We start from the raw sequence: 4,085 nt of genomic DNA, 5'->3' as shown, positions 1-4,085 counted from the left end.
TTTTCTCTTTGCAGACTGGATGAATCTCCAGGTCCTCCAAATGACTACATTATATCATGCACACCTCAGTTATAGACCTCTGGGTAGTTATTTTAGTATTCATGCTTTATTACAGACTTCTAGGTTTTTACAGTCATATTGAAGACATGGTATTTTGTTATTAACTAGCATATATGCTCTTCAGGGACATAGAACAAACCTCAATGTTCTTGGGATGTTTTTCGTGTTTTTTTGGAAAATCAAAATGGTAAAAGTGAAAATAAATATGCCCCATTCAAACTTAGAATTCTCATTGGTTACAGAGCTGAGATGATCCAGGAAGCTGCCCCCTAGCTAACAAGCCTGTCCTATTTGGGAGAGTATGGGCATGGGAGATAATTCTAAGTTAGGAGAAAGGTCTTTAAGCGTTAAAAATACAATTAGGCCGATCATGGTGGCAAACACCTGTAATCCCAGCAGTTTGGGAGGCCAAGGCAGACAGATCACTTGAGGTCAGGAGTTCAAAACCAGCCTGGCCAACATGGTGAAACCCCATCTCTACAAAAACAAAAACAAAAAACAAACAATAAAAAATAGCCGGGCATGATGGCACGTGCCTGTAATCCCAGCTACTTAGGAGACTGAGGCAGGAGAATCACTTGAACCTTGGAGGCAGAGTGAGCCGAGATTGCGCCACTGCACTCCAGCCTGGGCAACAGATCAAGACTCTATCTCAAAACAAAACAAAACAAAAGACAATTATTCCAAAGCATGTTCATTAATTCAGAATTCTTAACACACACTAGGGGTGACATAGGCTGTACTGAGGTCAAAAAGATGGGCAAGAACCAAGAGAAGAAAGAAGCAAAGGTCAGCCATGCCCCTATTCCTTCCCTGTTTCCTCTGTTTCCTAAGTCCTCACTGATGAAAATCAATGCGTGGCTTGACAGTTCAGAAATTAGTATTTGAAGACGTAAAATGGTGCTGCTTTCTTTATCCTGAAAACTTGGCCCCAGAATATGTTAAGCAGTAAAGTTCAGTTCTTACCAACATACCATCTTTGGTAGACAGAATGACCCCCTCAAAGATATCTAAATCTTAATCCCTGTAACTTGTGAATATGCTGCATTTCATGGCAAAATAGACATTGCAAATGTAACTAACGTTGTGAATCTTATAATAGGAAGATCATCTTGGATTTCTGGGTGGGCCTAATCACATGAACCCTTATAAGCAGAGAACTTTCTCTGAATTCAGAAAGATGCAGAAGGAAGAGAAACCAGATATTTGAAATAAGAAAAAGACTTGACAAGCCATTGCTGGCTTTAAGATAAAGGAGTCCATGAGTCAAGGACCTTAGTTCTAAGAACACTAGAAACTGAAAAATGCAAGCAATCTGAATGATCTTGGAAGCAACATTTTTTTACAAGCCTCCAAATAAGAGTCCAGCCCAGCCAACACCTTGACTTTGGCCTCATGAGGTCCTGAGCAGTTGGAACACTCTGTGCCCAGACTCCTGGCTCAAAGTATTGTGAAATAAGAAATGGGTGGTGTTTTAAGCTGCCAAGCTTGAGATGATTTATTATGGAGGCAGAGTAAAACTAATTTATCATCTTTCATGCAAGTCAATTCCTCCTCCAACTCAAAGAGCAAATACACACAAATGTCTGACAAAGTCACAAGAGAAAGGCTTTTCTTTTCTTTTTTTTTTTTTTTGTTTTGTTTTTTTTTTTTTTTTTTTTTTTTTGAGACGGAGTCTCGCTCTGTCGCCCGGGCTGGAGTGCAGTGGCCGGATCTCAGCTCACTGCAAGCTCCGCCTCCCGGGTTTACGCCATTCTCCTGCCTCAGCCTCCCGAGGAGCTGGGACTACAGGCGCCCGCCACCTTGCCCGGCTAGTTTTTTGTATTTTTTAGTAGAGACGGGGTTTCACAGTGTTAGCCAGGATGGTCTCGATCTCCTGACCTCGTGATCCGCCCCTCTCGGCCTCCCAAAGTGCTGGGATTACAGGCTTGAGCCACCGCGCCCGGCCGAGAAAGGCTTTTCATAAGCAAACCAGGGGAGACAGAGATTAGCGTAGTAAAACAAATTGGGAAGGAAGGGGAGATGACAGCTGTAAGCAGCAATGGGCATTCAGCCCACTCCAACATTGTAGGAAAACTGCCTAAGAGGTTCTTTCACAAGGAGCAAGGAATCTGACTGATGTTTTCCAGGCTAACAGTCTTAAACCTCTAGGTGTTAGGGCTTAATGGGCAGAGAGAGGATGGGGATGGAACATCATTTTTCTTTTCTTTTCTTTTCTTTTTTGATATGGAGTCTCTCTCTTGTTGCCCAGGCTGGAGTGCAATGGCGCGATCTCGGCTCACTCTCCGCATCCCGGGTTCAAGCGATTCTCCTGCCTTGGCCTCCTGGGTAGCTGGGATTACAGGCATGTGCCACCACGTCCAGCTAATTTTGCATTTTTAGTAGAGACAGGGTGTCTCCATGTTGGTGAGGCTGGTCTCAAACTCCTGACCTCAGGTGATCCACCCACCTCAGCCTCCCAAAGTGTTGGGATTACAGGGTGAACCACCGCGCTCAGCCTGAGCATCATCTTTCTAAGGGACTGTGCAGACGTGGTGGGAGGAAGTGATTCAGCAGGAGCAGCATCCACAGTGTCTCTCAGGGGATGATCAGTGTTTCCCAAGGATAAGCTAGATTCAAGATTTTCTTAGAAAGAGCTCCTCCAAGGACTGTGTATGAACAACTAATGAAAAGTGGACAAGGCTGGGCGCGGTGGCTCAAGCCTGTAATCCCAGCACTTTGGGAGGCCGAGACGGGCGGATCACGAGGTCAGGAGATCGAGACCATCCTGGCTAACACGGTGAAACCCCGTCTCTACTAAAAATACAAAAAAAACTAGCCGGGCGAGATGGCGGGCGCCTGTAGTCCCAGCTACTGGGGAGGCTGAGGCAGGAGAATGGCGTAAACCCGGGAGGCGGAGCTTGCAGTGAGCTGAGATCCGGCCACTGCACTCCAGCCTGGGCGACAGAGCGAGACTCCGCCTCAAAAAAAAAAAAAAAAGAAAAGTGGACAAACAGGCTCCCTATGAAGCAAGAGAGGGCCATGCCTGGTGGCTCACACTTGTAATCCCTGCACTTTGGGAGGCCAAGGTGGGCGGATCACTGGAGGCCAGGCGTTTGAGACCAGCCTGGCCAATCTGGCAAAACCCCATCAAAAAAAGCCAGAGGAAGAAAACCACACTTTACAGCCAGACCAAGGAAGGGAAATATTAAAGGCAAATGCAGTTTCCCATCCCCAAGATGCAAATGAAGAAAGACTACCTTCCTTATTTTTCAGGCAAGCATATTCCCAGGGAAAAGCAGAAAGGTAAGACTCCTTATCTGAGCTCACATATTGAAAAGAGAAATGTTGGCCGGGTGCGGTGGCTCACGCCTGTAATCCCAGCACTTTGGGAAGCTGAGCTGGGCGGATCACTTGAGGTCAGGAGTTTGAGACCAGCCTGGCAAACATGGTGAAATTCCTCTCTACTAAAAATACAAAATTAGCCGGGTGTGGTGGTGGGTGCTTGTAATCCCAGCTATTTGGGAGACTGAGGCAGGAGAATCACTTGAACCTGGGAGGCAGAGGCTGCAGTGAGCTGAGATTGCACCACTGCACTCCAACCTGAGTGGCAGTGGGATGCTGTCTCAAAAAATAAAAAATAAATAAAGATAAAAAATAAAATAAAAAGAGAAATGTCAATAGCATGGGCAGAAAAGTGGAAATTGGCCGGGCGCGGTGGCTCAAGCCTGTAATCCCAGCACTTTGGGAGGCCGAGACGGGCGGATCACGAGGTCAGGAGATCGAGACCATCCTGGCTAACACTGTGAAACCCCGTCTCTACTAAAAAATACAAAAAACTAGCCGGGCCAGGTGGCGGGTGCCTGTAGTCCCAGCTACGTGGGAGGCTGAGGCAGGAGAATGGCGTAAACCCGGGAGGCGGAGCTTGCAGTGAGCTGAGATCCGGCCACTGCACTCCAGCCCGGGCGACAGAGCGAGACTCCGTCTCAAAAAAAAAAAAAAGAAAAAAAGAAAAGTGGAAAATTTCCAAAGGTTGTTGATTCTGG

This window comes from Trachypithecus francoisi, unplaced genomic scaffold (assembly GCF_009764315.1).
Source record: "Trachypithecus francoisi isolate TF-2019V2 unplaced genomic scaffold, Tfra_2.0 Lachesis_group10, whole genome shotgun sequence".
NCBI lineage: Eukaryota > Metazoa > Chordata > Mammalia > Primates > Cercopithecidae > Trachypithecus > Trachypithecus francoisi.
The sequence above is the reverse complement of the archived record's forward strand: the minus strand, read 5'-3'. Positions refer to the sequence as shown.